The sequence below is a fragment of the Anser cygnoides genome, chromosome 5 (assembly GCF_040182565.1).
Source record: "Anser cygnoides isolate HZ-2024a breed goose chromosome 5, Taihu_goose_T2T_genome, whole genome shotgun sequence".
Classification (NCBI taxonomy): Eukaryota; Metazoa; Chordata; class Aves; order Anseriformes; family Anatidae; genus Anser; species Anser cygnoides.
In genome coordinates, this window is record NC_089877.1 from 12,134,331 (window position 1) to 12,152,023 (window position 17,693).

At 41.6% G+C, this 17,693-nt stretch overlaps 1 protein-coding gene and 1 long non-coding RNA gene across 3 annotated transcripts in view; both read right to left on the reverse strand.

Moving 5' to 3' along the window:
• The window catches only part of NAV2 (neuron navigator 2), a 422,583-nt gene that overhangs the window by 321,572 nt on the left and 83,318 nt on the right, over positions 1–17,693 (reverse strand). The gene's annotated exons all lie outside the window — the stretch shown is intronic.
• LOC106033878 (uncharacterized) overlaps positions 1–17,693 on the reverse strand; it is a 33,140-nt gene that overhangs the window by 13,625 nt on the left and 1,822 nt on the right. Inside the window, exons 1-2 of one of the 2 annotated variants that reach the window (XR_001205621.3) lie at positions 16,284–16,903; positions 1,190–1,441 (exon numbers count right to left, since the gene is read on the reverse strand). This is a non-coding gene — a long non-coding RNA (uncharacterized lncRNA). Of the gene's footprint in view, positions 1–1,189; positions 1,442–16,283; positions 16,904–17,693 lie in introns of those variants that run through there. The other variant, XR_010831685.1, reaches the window with a different exon arrangement.

Below are 17,693 nucleotides of genomic sequence, written 5' to 3' on the forward strand. Positions count from 1 at the left end.
TAAGTTCTGGAAAATAACGGATAAAGGAATGAGAACAAATGCACCAAAATAAGCTATGGAGAGGGAAGCAGCAGCCTTGATTATTTAATTAGGTTGGCTGAGAGGTTCTTAGAAACTGCCAGAAATGACAGACCAGGGAAAGGGAAAACGCGACACCTCCGTTGTGACTAGAAACTACAGACAATATAAATGTTTAGTTTTTAATTACATGGATGTGGAGGATTGCTACAGGCTACGACCTGCAGATCCCACTAGATCTGCTGTACTAAGTAGAGTTGGACTGAGTTATTACATGCATGAGAGACCATCAAGAAAACCTGCAGGAAGTGTTTTTGCTTCAGCAGATGGTACATTTCCCTCCGAGCAGTGACCAAATGCCCACGCACAGCGTTAGTACGAGCTGCACCCTTGAGTCAAATATCTTGTTTTAAGGCACAAATGATAAAGACCTGTAATGAAGCTTTTACAGTAGTATGTTCATATAGGCATACAAGCAAATCCTCCAAGGGAAACATCCTTAGCCCCTACTCCATCCTATCCGACTCTTTCAGTTCTTGCAGATGAAACTGCAAGCCAAGAAGGCCTCTTCTGTAGGAAACGGCTTGCTGCAGAAGAGCAACGTTGCGTAAAGCTGGCAAACAAAAATTAAACCGAATGTATGATTTGGTTATTTGACAAAGCCCATGCAAGTTGGAGCATAATATCCTCTAAAAGTTAGTCCTCTCTCAGCCTATTTGGCCAAGTGTCAGGCCCAGAGAATGAACTTGGGGGTTTGGTATTTGAGACCATTAACCTCTTTTTAAAAAGATTCACGGCACTTTTAATTAAGACCATCTGCAGCAGTTGCCAGGTAACTCGAAGAATGAACACGGCCAACATGCAGTGGTCTGGCAGCATCGACTGCCCGTTTTTGTTCTTTGTATATAAGGGTACTGTGCATAGCATTAAACAGATGCACGCTGTCAGAATGGGAAATAACAGGGAGATAACCGCTGCAAATTAGTCCATGATAGTTTCTTTTCTCATCTGTTTTTCTACGAGATGTATTGTTTCTGCATTAAACTAGCTCAGGAAAAGTAAAATTGAATAGAAATCGTACGGGGAACTCCTTGGCAGTAGATAAGCGCGTGAGCTGATATCGATTGCATTGGTTTGCAAAGCCCATTAACATCAAATGAATGCAACTGACCTTGAGAGCCTGCGGGAGCCACAGGAAGGAGTCGCACCAAGTGTAGGATTAGGTAAGTGCTGCATCTCAGCTCAGCAAACACGGAGACAATTTGATAATTATATTTCTTTTACTTCACAGCACACTGCGAGAAGGCATTTGCTCTGTGTTATGCACGACAAAGCCAGTGATTCCTTCTAGTTTTACTCACAGCAGTTTCTATTTCAACGACCAAATGCTGCTTCATGCAATACAACCCTCAGAACAGAATACCTGGAAAAGGAATATATTTATGTTTATTATGCTTTAAAGATTATGTCTTTCTATTTCCTGAAATTACTGCAAGAGCAGGGAAAAAAGAGAAAATCCTCTAATCCATATGTGAGTTTGGGTCACCTACTCTTGCCTCCACCTTTTAAATCCATAAATAAGGATTTCTAACACAAAGAAAAAGAGGTGACTGCTGCAGTAAGGTCTTAAAGCAGGGAAACTGTGGCTTACCTCATTTCTGAAGTTCATTTCACAGCTGAATTCCTTTTTATTATTAAGTTTTCATTTGGCCGTATCTGAAGTTGTTTAGATCCATATAAATCTGGGGGCCTGATTGCCACTGCAGCTCTCGAACCACTCAGCTGTGAGAGATCTGCAGCCATCCCCTGCCTCAGCTCGTCCATCCTAATCCTACTCTTCAATTAAAAAAATGTTTTCAAAACCATACCGTGCAGTTTCTCATAGGCAACATGAAGCCAACCTTTTGGTGACTTACTGAGTGTTTCTGTGATTAATAAGTATGATGGCTTGTTAATTAGTTTGCTAATCACTTTCCACATCTATCATCACGGTTTCAAAAAGCTAGTAATTTATTGGACCAAATCAAGTCAGGCAATGTTCATTTGCTTCCGTGACAAAGTCCACTGATTCCAGGATTTTTTTTTTACATCCTTAATTCTACCCTAAGAAAAACAGCTCTTTGCAAGGACATAAACTGGAGAGGCCTAATGTCAGTGGAGAAACTGTTCAACCAAGATAAAAAGAATAATTTCACATGAAGCTTCAAGATGAGGAATTTTTGTTTTGTTTTATCATTACTATATTAGAGCAAGAGTCATAATTCTGTGTAGGCAGAAACCATTCTAAGAATGACTCGAGCCCCACAATTTACGTAAAATGGCTAGGAATTGTCTTTTGTGAGCACTGAGCCGCATATATATATATATATTTTATTTTTTTTTATATAAGGGTTGCCTTCTCAAACAAGCTAACCAGATGACTTTCAGGAGACTGCCCAAATGAGCAAGACTGTGTGGTCTAATACAGTAAACATGGTGCTTAAGTAAGATACCAGGTGGCTTGCAGCTCAAATCAATGATAGCGTCCAATTATTAGAAAATAAAATGACCCACTGAAGAAAATGGCTCCCATGGGCACCACAGCTCAGGCGCACATCTTTTCTTCTGGCATGATCTGCATTTTAAGTCCCTACAATTGCTACCACGAACCTGTCATCCTGTGCCTGCTCAAGAACAGATGATACTTCTCTGCTGAAAGCACCTACGAATTCGTGAGTATGCATATTTGTTATGATTTCACCATCTCAAACAAATGGCCAAGCTACAGGTTTCATAAATTATTTTCATTTTACAGCATGTCTGCTTTATAATTTAATCAACAAATATGAAAAATGATGAAACCCCCCCTCAGGTTCCCTGTACCAGCTGAAATTCTCACAGATACAATAAATACATCGGGTGCTTAAACACCCAGGATATTTAGGCAACTGTACAGTACAGACACATTTCACAGCTCGTCCCTCTGTTCTCCAAGTACATCATCCTTAAGTAGTATGGTTCTCTTGCTTCCATGGCTATGAAACCCCTCTTTATTGCAGCAACATTATATGAAATGCTTCCAGGTTTCATGTGCATATGTGACAAAGGGAAGGGCAGTTGCTCAAGCATGAAATTTTCCAGGCCATTTATCTGCGAGTTGAGGAACGCGTGCCAAGGTGCAGCGTGAATAAACGAGAAGTGCCTTAAAGCCCTTTGCAGAAATTTTAAAACGTGGTAGATGTTGATTGAGAACCAGATGAGAAATAACAAAAGGACGACAAAACAGACAAACCACCAGCACACAGCAGCCACAGGCCACAATTTCCCTGCCCTGTGATATTCCCGAGCTAAGGAACGCAGTGTCACACCCACACCTTTTGGAGAGCACTCGCAGGAGAGCTCTTCCCCCATCAGTGCACACGCACTGGCTACCCAGATTTCCTGGTACAGAATGAAAGAACAGAGTTGGAATTTGCTATAAAAAGGGAAGGAAAGCAGTCCTCTTCCTGATGTTAGAACGGATATTCAATCAGTAGAAAGAGAGGGATCCCCTTGCTACGTGACAGAGCAGCGAGGCCATGTCCATAGTAAGTCCCAGTGCCCCAGCTCTACAGGAGACTGGCACTGTGACACAGCCTCTGGAGGGGTCATTCCTACTGCTTTAACAGCATTGTCTGATTCCTTACGTAGTTTAGGAAACAGTATTGCAATGAGGCCGGACTTTTTGAAGACGCAGAGTTCCGCTGATCTTCTTTACTCAAGAGCACATCAGCACCCGTTGCATTTTATAGCAGCGAACACAATTCAATGATACAAACAAGTCTCATCTCAGAACCACTGCCACTGCCGCTGGGAATGAGTTAACTACAAGAACAAATTAAACATTAATCATTTAAGTGATTTAAATTTAAGTTGTTCATGCTGTTTCATTGCTCATTTTAGCATTAACATATGAAGCCGCTCACAGCCACTAAAGCATATGCAGCAATGAGGCAATGAGATTAAAACAAGTCCACAGTATTTCTGCTCTTCCCACTCAGCTACAGAAGTTGTAAAGCAACTGAAATGTAGCCCTGCACGTTGAGGATATCTGCATGTAGGGCTTCAGGCACCTGGATGCAGTTACGGGGTTTGTGAACTTGGTGGTGGAAAACAAGCTTAGCATGGCACACATTTTGGAAGAAAGACATTTTCTTTGTGAGCACACATACAGCCAACCTGCTCCACACTTGTTCCAGGTCTTGGATCAGACTATCTCTCATAGGTCTTTCAGGAAGTATTTCTATTTCAGAATATTTCAGAAAAACGCCTGCTTCCAACCTTATTCTACACCCCTCAACCATCATGAGCCAACACACTTCTGCTCAACTATTATACTTAGAGTCAGTAGATTGGGTAAGTGTATTATAATAACCAAATACATAACTTTCCTTCTCCCTCATGGTTCCTCACTGCAGGTTCCAGTACTACAGTCTTCCCTCCAGGGATCTGAAAACGTTTTGTAATGGGGAATTTAACTTCAAAGTGCCCCTATGAATGAGATGCGGCACTCGGTATTTTTCCCCACTGCATATACAATGAAGCCATAGCAAAGGAAGATTACATCAAAGGTCAGACACCAGTTCGTTGATGCAGCTGAAAGAGTCCTACATGTTCCTCTTGCCTCAAGTGAGGAAAGAATTACCAAGTAATTCCTATTAAGTATTAAGTATATTCAGGTAAACGAATCTGATCCCTACAGGATTTCCAAGCCTTAAACTACTTCGAGGTACAGATAGCTTTTGACTGGAATAATTTCTTCCAACAGAAGGGGAGGCATTTGAATCTAAGGAAAAGAAAAAAAAAATTTCTACTTCTGCTCTTACAGAAGGCATACTGAGGTGCTCTCTCCCCTTTCCACAGCAAGAGGGATTGATGTTTCAATCAAGTGCCTGGCATCTCTGGGGGATCAAAAGGGACAGCAAAGAAACTTCCAGTGGCATAAGGCATCCTGTTTTCACTGCGGTCAACTTTCTTCCAGGGCTATTCCAGTCCTACATATTGCAGGTGATGAGAAGCTGCTAACCCTTAGGAAAGGAGGTGGGTCCAATAGAAGAGACCGAAATTTCAGGGCTCAGATACACACCTACCTAGCAGTCCAGGCATACTCCAACTTACTTAGCAGTGATCAGTGTTTCTCATTAAGTGCTCTGATCCCCATGAATTTTCTGTTTATTTGTTCTTTTTATTTCTCTTCTCCCCTCAATGGAAGAATGGTCCACAAACTACCGTTTCCCAGAAGCGAACTATTGAAATGTTTCCTTCCTCTTTCCTGGAGTTTAAAAACAAATAAATTAAGAAGAAAAATCGATAGTAACAGATGCCATAAAGCACCAATAACCCACTGCCGATGTTCCACCGCAAGGTCATGCCACGAGGGATTCCTGAACTCATGACCTCACTTCGCTCACTTAATGAACAACCACATATGAGCAGGAGAGAGTCATTTGTTATTATTTTACAATAAGCAGAGATGCTAATTCTTCAAACTGTAGTAATGTGCGCTTGTTTGCATAGCCACAACACCGCATTTTAAATGTCAATAGGGAATGAAACTGTTTGTGAACCAGACACCGTGATCAAAGTAGTCAGCTGAAACCGCCGAACCATGGTTTATTAATAAAGAATAAAGAGAATGCAAATAAACTCATTATAAATTAGGGTTTGTAAGAGCTAAATTCCCAAAGTAAAAGTTTAAGCAATGTTCAAGTGATTATCTGTATAATTAGGAACATATAGCCAAATACAAACAACCCGATAGCTGACCCCAGCACAGCTAGCGTTTAGATACAGACCGCCCACACGGGTAATTTACTGGCACCAGAGGAGTCGGGTGGCACATGCTGAGCCTAAAAATACAAAACATCCAAGGCAAGTTTAGTCATTTCTGAAGACAAAGGTTCAATTCCATATTCTACATGAAAAACATTAACGGAGACCACTTGCCATACCGCCCTTGAACAAGCAACAACTTCTTTCCCATGGGCTCTTCAAGGATCCCACACGGGGGTGCAATGAAGTCCCTTTTTCAGCTGTAGCACTTCTCTTTCTGTCCTTTTTAATACAATGCAATGATTTGCTCTGCATTCTCTTATTCTACTTCTGTTCAAAAACTGAGTACAGTATTCAGAATTCATAGAAAAGCTGTTTCCAGAAGCAGCAAGAATATTTAAATTACGGTATTACTGTTAGATAAAATGGGGAAGAAAATCTCAGAAATTGCTAAAGATGTACACCTAGGGGATGCAGGCAGTGCATGGGGTCACAAGATCACACAGCTGTGTTGTCTACCTGTAGGCCAAAGTTTACATCTACAAGGGCACTGCAGAAGTGATTTACATTACAGATCACAACAACTCCAATTTTTGCATCTTTAAGCTGTAAAATTAACCAGGCCAGTTTTTTGATTGCTGGAAGACTATTAAAACCCAATGAGGCCTTCCTCCATTTCTGTGTAATCCAGACTGCCAGTTTAGTCAAAGTCTTCATTAGGTGCCTAGTTTCGTAGGATGAATCCCTCCAATTTAAGCAGCATTAACTAGTGATTAACAAAGGAGCTACATGAATTTAGAGCAGCAGCAGATCTCTCTCAATAGTCACTGAAGCATAATACTTACAGAGAAAGCATTCATAGAAGCATAGAATATCCCGAGTTGGAAGGGACCCATAAGGAACATCAAGTCCAACTCCTGGCACCGCACAGGTCTGCCCAAAATTTTAGACCATGTGACTAAGAGAACAGTCCAATCGCTTCTTAAATTCAGACAGGCTCGGTGCAGTGACTGCTTCACTGGGGAGCCTGTTCCAGTGTGCGACCACCCTCTCGGTGAAGAGCCTCTTCCTGATGTCCAGCGTAAACTTCCCCTGCCTCAGCTTGACACCATTCGCTCGGGTCCTGTCACTGGTGATTACGGAGAATAGGTCCCCTGCCCCTCTACTCCCCCTCGTGAGGAAGCTGTAGACTGCGATGAGGTCCCCCCTCAGCCTCCTCTTCTCCAGGCTGAACAGGCCCAGTGACCTCAGCTACTCCTCATATGTCTTCCCCTCTAGGCCCTTCACCATCTTCGTCGCCCTCCTCTGGGCACTCTCCAGCAGTTTTACATCCTTTTTGTACTGTGGTGCCCAGAACTGCACACAGTACTCGAGGTGAGGCTGCACCAGCGCAGAGCAGAGGGACAATCACTTCCCTCAACTGACTAGCAATGCCGTGTGCCGTTGCCACTATGACTGGTCTTAATGAAATTGAGTACTATGAAAACTGGGAAAAATTACTGGGAAAATTTACTGAGAATGTTTAATACCAGCAAGCCAATGCAAGTGGTAAAAATGTTTTAAATACATTCACTTTCAGTGGGATTTGTGGAATAACAGGAAAGATATAGGGATAAAAAAATGAAACTTCCCTTAACATGGAGAATGTTGTTTTTCCCAGCTGTGTAAAATGGCATCAGCATAAACTTCTCACTTCCCCTTGGCCTTTTTGATTTTTAATCAGGTTGTTTTAACTTTTACTGTCTTATACAAGATGTGAAACTGAGCACATGGTTGCTATTAAGGAGATTAATATAGATCTAAAGATATATATCTGTGCCTTCTTTTTGACTATGTCAGAGTAAATTAATCAAAAAATGGGTTTATCCTTTTGAAACAGCACTTTGACACCTAAAGGTTCTATCATTTGTTGCATATTCCACAGATGAAAGCTACTTCAAATCATGTAATATTGATATCAAATACTGGATTATACAAGCTGTTCTCCAAGTCACACTAGATACCAAAAGGCTTTTAGGCAAAGTTCACAGTGATGTTTACAACCTGTTAAAGTTCTAATCTTTGGGGTTCCATGTGTTTCTCTTTGTTCCTCTTTTTACATTAAAAATAAATAATGAAAATAGAACTTGCATGATCAGTTCTATGAGTTGCTGAAGTAAATGCTAGCAGTCAGAAGCTTCCAAGAAAATCCTTAGTATTCACTTCTTCTTATTATTACTTGAAACTGAGCTAGTTATACTTCAGATCATTCTACTGGGATTCTCTTGAATCAAGCAAAGACAATATATAACTGACCGTGAAGAACTGCAGAAGGACCTCAAGATGCTAAGTGACTGAGCGATAAAGTGGCAAATAAATTGGTTAGAAAGTGAGGCATGAGGAAATGAGAAACACAAAGATATACGTTGAACTGGCCATCCATTACTGTGATACATGAATGGGATTCTAGATTTGTAATAGTAAAATGTAAGCTTAGTGCTCAGTAACACAAAATTATTATAAATTATTAAGACAAATCAAAGTTGAAAGCCAAAATATAATTACAATAACTGTGTAAACCAGTATATGTTCTTCTTGAGTCCTCCATGTCAAGAAGTTAGAAATGGAAAGAGAGAAGGTTATCAAGCTGATCAAAGGCATGGTATGTGTCTTCTTTATGAAGGGTCCCAGGCAAGAAAAAATAAGACTGATGAGGGAGAGAGGTACAGCAGAAGTCTGGAGAATTGTGAGGATCATGGAAAACGTGAACAAGGAGCAACTGTTCTCACCTTATCTAAAACAACAAGTAATTGCTTTGCACAGTATGTGGTCAAAATGAGAGGTTTACCACAGGATATTTTGGATAGTAAAAGCTAAGTAAGGTACACAGAGGGTAAAAACAAGGAACATCATGTTAAAAAGTTGAAATCAGGTTTGGGCAGTTCACCTGATAGAATCATAGAATGGCTTGGGTTGTAAGGGATCCCCTTGCCATGGTCACAGATGCCACCTGTATCAGGTTGCCCATGGCCTCTTCCAACCTGGTTTTGAACACCTCCAGGGATGGGGCATTCAACCACATATACTGTCTAATTTTGATTTAGGAAAAAAAATAATACTGATTTTAATTCTATCAACCAGTCTTGACTGAATTAGATATTAAGGCTTGCCTCCAATTTTAAGCACTGATATTTCATCAAGGCACTTGCTCTCGTTTTAAGGTATTACTAGGGAGATGGTGGGTCCCAACAGTACAGAGCAAAGATCATGGAATCACACAGATGCAATTAGATAGCGGATGCAATTTCGATAGCTGATTGCTAGCTCTTAGTCAAGTGGCACAGGATCATTTTCCAGATTGCAAACATTACGCTATTTACAAAGGATATACGTAAAAGCTTTAAACACATTCGGCTTGGTGGAAACGGGAGCAGTATTTACCAGCCTTCACTGCTTTTAAAACCGTGCAGTTAATTCTTATTTACAGAAAGATGATGGCGATCTTCAGGGTTACAACACACAGCAGCTGTCTCTGCACAAGTGCCAGCCTTGCCGTTAACAAGACGATAGATTGACTGATTACTATTTCAGTACTATTAAGGTTGAACCGAATTATGCCAGGATTCAGATTCATGGTTTTCATCAGTTATCTTACAGCTCAGAAAAGCAATTGGGCCAGGGGTGACTATAGACAATGACGACCTCCTGTAATGCAGCTGGAGATGGAAAAGATGTGCTGCCACCACTCATCCCCTGGCACTCGTGGCAGCACAAGATTCACAAATAATGGAAATCAAGACAATTTTTTAAATACGAAGAGAAAGCTAAGGTTGGCAATACAGTACCTAGTCTCTACCTGCAGCTGCAATAATGATGACACATGTCACGTCCACATCTAGAAGTCCTGCCTTGCAGAGAAAAGTTACTGTAAGGCAGCACAGCATGCTCATTTTCCCAGGCACAAACGTCCCAGTGGATTTAACTAGAGCTGCAGATGCTTAGCTCACCAAACTCAGAGCCGTCAGCGCATGAAGTGAAAACAGGGCTTGCTATACTAAGCCTTCGCTACATCAACTATAATTAAACAATTTTTACCAACATTGGTTTCTCTGAACTTCTTGTAAGTGGAACTTTTTTTCCTAAAGGTAGGCCAAAATTTGATTTGGGATCTCAATTTCATGAGCTCCAGTGAGTCAGGAGGAAAGGTGTGATACTGAGTCCAAATCCATCCCACGCTGACTTTACTAGCAAGAGGGCACAGCACAGCAGGGCTCACTTTCTCTGGGAGCCTTGTTCCTGTCAGACAAGTTATCTAAGGATAACGTTTATGCTTCACTTTAAAAATACCTGAGATATTGTAAATGTCATATTTGATGTTTATAATTAAACCACAGTCACATGTACAATGTTACTGGCAATGTTGTTTATCCTGTAGTAGAGGTAACTGTGCATTCCGTACCTATTTAACGCTTCAACAACAAGGAAATAATGAAGGTGCCAACGGAAGATAAAATTGTGCAACTGCCTTATTTTTAGTTAAAGCACAGTACAGAAAACTGTGTGGAACAATACCTATCTTTCACCATTTTCCAAGACTTGATTATTTTACCAGCAAAAATCCTCATTAATTTAAGGCAATTTGGCTCCAAGAGATTCACCTGAGATAACGCAACAGCATTAGACTCCTTTTGCAGCACCCTTTTGCTGGCAGAGAAACCTTTTTGTTTCTGAAAACGACATAGCTACACTCAAACAAGTAAATAATTAAGACGAGGAGCATGCACTGAAGTTACAAACCATACAGAAGATAAAAAAGCGCTGGAATTTGTACATTTGCAGTTACACAAAACAGACGCCAGCCACACAAACAGCCAGGCTTCGGTTTCCCAGCCTGACTCAAACCTTCAGCCATGCAGAGCAATGACAGGGAGAAAACATTTGCATAAGCTTGTAACTTGAGTGAGCATGATATGGGTGAAGGGTGAGAATACAAAGCAGTTTTCACTGAGAGACAGTCATTCTAAAACACAAAAATACATACTCGCAGTCAAAAGAAAATAAATGTCCTGAGAAGTCATTGGAGTTGCTGTAGTTTAAAAGATGCACGTGCCTGCTACGTGCTTTAAAATAATTGTCCTTACCTTCTAAAAGCAAGAATACCACCAGGAAATCCTCGTGCAGTTAAAGTGTTGAGAAAGGAATGCTAATCCTGGCAGCACAGTGTCTGCATATGAATGAGCCCCTCTTTGGGTCCCTAACATTTCATAATCTTTCATAAACGCGACAAGCAGGAGCATTTCATCCAGCACCACTGAGATCTGAGCCATCTTGTCTCAAATGCTGACAGTTTATACAATTTGCATTTATTTTGGGGAAAAAAATGACAATAGTACCATTTGCCTTGTTATACACTGGAAATTTGAACGTGTGTGTTTAAGCTAATGGTGGATCTTAGCATTTTCCATATTAAAGAGGAAACTCATTCTGCAGCTCCACGTGCCACTAGTTGGTGCAAGAATTAGGCTGGCTCTGTCTGGCCAGAAAGTGAAATTGATCTCAAGTCCCTCCCCGTAGCCTCCAGCTCACATCCCAAAACACCGCCACCCGGCAGCATCCGTCTGCTGCTTCCCACTGCAACGCACTCCATGGCCCAGGCTGGGTGTACGCAGCAATCTGTTCCTCCCAACTGTAATTGCACAGCGGGAACTCAATAAACCTGTATCTTATCTGAAAGAGAAGCCGGTAATTGCCTGGAAGAAATGGATCTGGCTGCGGAAGGATATAAGACGGTGTCAGACTTATTGTTGGCCACCCTGATAACTGATGCGCTTTTCTCCCCCCCAACCAAACGCGCTTACGCTTGGCAGCGAAAAGCAAAGCACCTCTGGGTTTGTCTGTCACACGTGCAAAGCTGCTAGCAGAGAACCAGGAAGGGAAGCGATGGAGCACCTCAGCACCTCGCAGGGGCCAGCAGCCTCCCGGTAAACGTGCTGCAAGGAAGTCACCTCCAGAAGCACAAGCAAAGCTCAAAGCATTTGATAACAACCAACAACAACAAATGCACAGGCGTTATGCTATCTTAGCGAATGGATTAGCATCTAGCAAAGATTACCAAAAAAACCCTGCAATTATTTATGCAAAAAAGCCAGCCAGCAAATGTTTGTTTGCACCAAAATAAAAACCTACTTTAAAAGTTATTTACTATTTTCCAAGATCAACACGGCAGAAGGAATGCTGGCAGATCAATACATACTCTCACTAGCTAACTAATCTTCACTGCCTCCTGAATAATTCAGGCTCATCAGACTGCCGAGCTGTCTGGCCCAAAGGTTACAAGAGACATGCATCCGTCTGCCAAAAAGGTGGCAAACAGTTTTCCATTCCTCGTCTATCCCCACCCTCGGTATTTGTACAACAATGGTAATCAGCACAAAGCCTTCAGTTAAATCGTAACTAATCTGCAACCGTCTGCCCAAATATTTACAACCCTTATTAAAAAAAACTCAACCCCTGCAGCACACACGCATGGAGCAGGAGGAATACCAGCCAGAAATTCCTAAACATAGTTTTGTACCAAGCCACAGGCTTGCCTTTTATACAAACAACAGTTAATCACGTGAAATGAGGATATACTCAGAGAAATATTACAAGAGAACAGAAACTGATGCAAACGTATTTGATTTACCAGCTCTGTTTCTTAAATCTTGCCTTTATCAGGGGGCTTTGACCATTTTATTGTTTTGTGCCACTGCCATCTCACCAGCACTAAGCCAGGATTCAGTTGCTGCCCAGTAACCACACAACAGTAGTTTTTAAGGGTTCTCAAACTAACAACAGCGAATACGCCTGTCAGGTACAGATACCTCTTCTTCTACAGTCAGCTAATCCTAAGCCACCTAACAGCAACCTTTTCTTCTGTAATATAAGGACACGTCACTGAAAAATGACTAACAGAATTGGTCAGCATATCGCTATTTTTCAAAATGTCACCACATCAAAGCCAAAAACTGTTCACAGAGCACGCGGGAGCCTACTCCTGAGATGGAGCTGGACTTCTGAGCGGCAGGAATTCCTTACCACTCAGAAACCCTGATTACACAGCACGTGCAGGTGTCCGTTCCTGATAAGATTTTTCTGCCACTTATCTCAGCATTGTATCTGTAATGGTTGATTTTCAAAAGCACTGTTTCTGAAAGAATGAACAACTTCTGCTAACCAGAGTACAAAGAAGGGCACAACGAGAGCTGACACAGCCGCCTGGGTACAGCGCCCAGGAGCAACGAGCACCTTCTTATAACACGGCAGGGGGAGAGCTAGCAAAGCTCAAAACCAGTACAGCTGAAAACCCAGCTGACATTTCAAACACCACATTCCACCTATGGTACTCATCCCTACAGCGTGTTGCTGAGATCAGACACGTAGCCAAGTCCCAGATGGACTATTCTAGCAATATCGATGCCCGTTCAGCAAAGCTGTCCTTATAGAAGGCTAATTCGGTTAACACCATCTCCAATTAATGCAGAAGATGAGCACTATTCCCATTAAAATGTAATCTTCAATATCAAAAATTGATCACGTCTACAGCAATTTTAAAATGAGCACTAACCTTGGTGAGCAGGTATCTCATCTCCACTGGCAAAATCACACAGGATTTCAAGCTATGATTCCAGCTGAATGCGCTAAATGACTTGAAAAATTGAAGCTTGCAACGTTGGTTGCCAGAAGAAAACTGGCAGTGACAGGTTCCTTCCAAATCAAGTGTCTGCCTCCCTGAACAAGGCCGTACGTGGTATCTTACTCTCTGCTAAGCTCACAGCACAAACCAGCAATGCCATTAGCCCATTAACTCAAGCCATTAAAGATAAATAATGCTCAGAAGAAGCAAATATGAAGGAATGAGCAAAGTTAACAGCTGCTAACAGAAACGAAGGCATGCACCCACATATCCATAAAGGGGTTCAGGTTTTCAATGGACTCAGAGGCTTAAACAGCTGGAATATTCAGTGATACCTTCTTTTTCGTCCTACCATCCATAAAGCTGACCATTGCAAAGCACAGAATATACCCACTTAAAGGGACAAATATTTCCCTTCACGAGGTCTCTGACAAGCTGCATTTGCCTTCTTCCTGGGCTATGATGCATCACCTTACACATTTCATCATCTGCTTTACACTGATCAAAAGGTGTCTACCCCAAAAGTCAAAAAGCCAGTCATTTCTTCTACATCCCACCACCTGAACGGCGTTTGGAAATCATGAGCTTTCCTAATCCCTTATAACCTAGATCCTGCACCATTTTCTCCTTTTCCCTTAAAATTGCGAAGAGTCAAATGCCTTCGGGATTACTGCAAATACAGGGTAAGATTAAAAGGATTTTTACATCTGACTTCCAAGGATGTTTCTGCTCCACACAAATCTCTCTGTAGAGAAAAAGCATGCACACAGTGGATGCGTTTTGTTGTTCAGTTCTCTGTTATTCCTTTTAACCATGGTCTAGCAGCAGAGATGAACATTTTTTGTAGTACTACACACGTTCACCAATGATGTAGGCAAAAAAAGGATAGCGCATCGTTAACACAGGCCTTTGCCAACACATTACATTACGACGTTTAACATTGTTCTCACCCTTGCTTAGAAAACACAACCTCATAGAACTTCGTATTTTCGTTATTATTAAGAGTTTACATGAAGATGCTTCTGTTAAAGTCGATGTAAACCCCCTGAGTTAAGGGTTCAGATCCTGATACTGTGTGTGTGCTACCTCAGCGTTGAAAAGCTTCTTCGCAACAGAGCCCGACCTCCATACTGCCAACTGATTCAACACAAGGCTACGACCACAAGGCTGAACTGCCTCAACCCTATAAACCTTCCTTTCAAAATCCTCTACAGCTGTCTTTTCATTCAAGAAGTATCTTCCAATCCCATTACTGCTTAATCCCTTTCTAATCCAATCAACCTCAGCAGCATCATGTCAGCTCTCTGTGTCAACACTGTAACCCTATAATATTTCATTCTGGGGAAGAGCAGCATTTCCCATTTCCAGAAAAATTGTAATTCCTACCCTTGACCCAGCTTTGCAAGGGATTCATCTTCAATGGGCATAACCACCTGCATTTTCTGCATATCTTCAATATTACATGGGGTAATAAGGAATACTAAGCTTAACCAGCTATTTCTAAGGAAATGAGATACAGGACAGAATTCATACAGTACTTTGGTTTGTTTAAACCTCTATTTTAGCTGTAAAATCAAATTCTGTTATCAGTGCAGGAAACTAATGATACAACATGGCAGAGTTCTGTAGTCAGGTTGCTTTTCACAGGTAATTTCTTTCCCTGCTCCTCCTATTCTCATGGAGGATGTAAATTGCCTACAAAGAAAATACCCAGCTGTACATCGTCTGAGCTACAAAAAGCACCCAGCTGTACCTCTGTAGAGCGAACACCCAGCTGTACATCTTCTGGACTACACCGTTTGCACATATTCTCAGCAACACTTGGTGCCTTTCAGGTAACTGTGTCCCTTGCCACAAGGAAGCCATGAAAGCACTTCCAGGGAGGCTTGGAGCTGACGATGGATTCTCTTTCCCCCCAGACACGCTGTGCAGTGTGGCACACTTAAGCAGACACAACATTGGGGTCTTTGCATTTCTGCTACATAGACCCAGCAAGTACCCAAACCCTCCACGCCCATCAGTGCCAGGCCACCGTCCGGACACCAAGGTTTTCCAAGGTTTTGATTAAATTTTCATCATTTTTTCTTCGGGATTTTTCTTCATTTCGCGTAAGCTAATAGTGAATAAAAATATCTCCAACTTCCAATTTAGCTACTACAAAGGGGACGTCTTAGGAAAGAACACATTTAGTAGCTTTTCGCATTTGTTTGCTATTTTTGCTAGTCATTACTACTCTTTCTAAAAAGTTCCTGCTTAACTTAGCGGGGAGCTCCAATCGTGCCCCTTGGTCTGAGGCTTCGAGGGTTTCCTCAGCACGGGAAGGGTCCCCGCTACCCGTGGGGCATTTCAGGTGTAATACAGCATCACCAGCATCATTTATCATCAGCCTTATGGTCCACAAGAGGACACAATCCTGTAACCATAGAAACACGCACATTCCCCTGGACATTTTATGCTAGTATATAAAAAAAATAAAAAGAAGAAGAACAAGGCCCGGTTTGCTCTCTCCGCAACATTTCATCTCAATGAGACTTGGTAAGAAAACGTGTTCGTTTTTAACCAGCGCGGTAACTCCCAGCCCCCTGCCTTCTCTCTCTCTCCAGAGGTGAGCACACAAACACAGCACAGCTTTGTGCTTGAGCCCCTTCCTCGTGCTCTTTGCCACCCACCCAGTCAGAGAGCAGGCAGCAAGCGCTGCCCAGCGGGCAACACTGAAAGCCACCACCACGCTCAACACAATTTGTGACTTGTAGAAATGGAAAGGTTGGGGTTTTTCCTCACATAAAGTCCCTCTCCCGACATGCAAGGCATTTTTTAGTACCTTCTATTTTTTCACGGAATCCATAAATCCATCCCTCGACACCGGGTGCAGGGGAGCGAAGGACGCAGCCTCACAGGGAGCGTGCTCCCCATCCTGCTCAGCCCTTTTTTCCTCCACCAACCCAGTGCTTTATTGCAGCCAACCCCAGCTGCATCACGTCAGGGCTCGATTCTGCAAAGACTTGGAGATGCAGTAGGTATGACTGCCCCCTGTTAAAATGCTCAAAAAATAGTCTGCTATTCACCAAAGATATAGATAGGTGCATATATGCATTTAATCAGGAAAAACTAACAAATTTTAAAAGCTATTTTGCTATTACCCACAGCCAAGCAGTAAGAGTGAAACCATTTTGACAGACTCTTCAGTTCAGACTGCTGCAGAAGGAGGCTTAGCTATTGTTAAAAAACATCAAATCAGATCTAGTTTACTAACAAAGGTTATTTTGTGGATTTCCACTAAGTGCTTTTTCCTACATACCACATTCTGAAATATTCTCAGCATCCTAAGCGCTGCATGGTCCCTTTAAATCTCTGAAAATTCAAGGTACTCCCTTGGCAAAGGATGAAGTGCTCAGCTCCATACACAATTACACATTTACTGAAATCAGATGCTACAAAGAATAAAATCTCTCTCTCTCCTCTGGCAATAGAATTTAATAATTTTAAATCAGTAAAACATTTTAAAACATTATAAACCATTCCAGCATTTATAACACAGGATTTACCAAGCATATTACTTCCAATTACAGCTAATGATTGATACAAACCTCTAGCCACAGATATTCGTGAAAAACATACATTAGTCAATGCTAATGTCAAGAAATTACGCACAGAAGTGAAAACATTAGAGCTACGAAGCTCCTAGAGGAACTTTAATCACGCCTGTTTGATATTCCCTGCAATATACCGGGCAGCTCTGAATACTCCCATCAATCCCTACACGCGTGTGCAAATGCAGCCAACAATGAACTTGTTAGAGGAAGCCTTGTATCTCATTAGACATGAGAAAATTAGTACGAACAGTTATTTTGTGCATCTCATGAGCTTTATAGTTCTTCCTATTGTCATGGCAGTGTTTCATGAGTACACACTGCACTTCATTTCCTTTTTTATATACAAATAAAACCTCTTTGGCACTCAGGAGCCATTTAGGTATTAAATCTAAAACTATTCACTAGTATTTGGCATTTTTAAACTATTTATTCCATCTTTTAAAAAAAACAAACAACTGTACAGATTTAGTCCCAAGATGCCTAATCAGTCATTTAAAAAAAAAAAGTCTTTTTTTCTATTCGAATATGAATTAATTATCCTTCCTCAGTAAAGGAGACTGTCTTGCATGTTCAGTGATTAATTCTGGACATCAGGACAAAGGTGAACTTTTTTTTTCTGTGTTCTATTTTAGATCTAC